We start from the raw sequence: 242 nt of genomic DNA, 5'->3' as shown, positions 1-242 counted from the left end.
CATTCATTTATTTGTCTTCATGTAGTGTACTTCGTCTCTCTGAAGATTTTTTTTCTTTTTTCAAAGAACAAAGCACTTCGTCTAATGAAAAAATGAAAGAAGATAGAAACGAGACTGTTTTTTGTATACTTCAAACGTTTGCTTGTGCATTAAGCTCAAAAGTAAGTAAATGTTGCGCTCACCCGCCCCTCTAGGCTGTGATGACGTCATTCTCTCTTTGAGTCAGGATCACAGTTAATCAA

The sequence above is a fragment of the Penaeus monodon genome, chromosome 34 (genome assembly GCF_015228065.2).
Source record: "Penaeus monodon isolate SGIC_2016 chromosome 34, NSTDA_Pmon_1, whole genome shotgun sequence".
Taxonomy (NCBI): Eukaryota; Metazoa; Arthropoda; class Malacostraca; order Decapoda; family Penaeidae; genus Penaeus; species Penaeus monodon.
Note: the sequence above shows the minus strand (reverse complement) of the source record.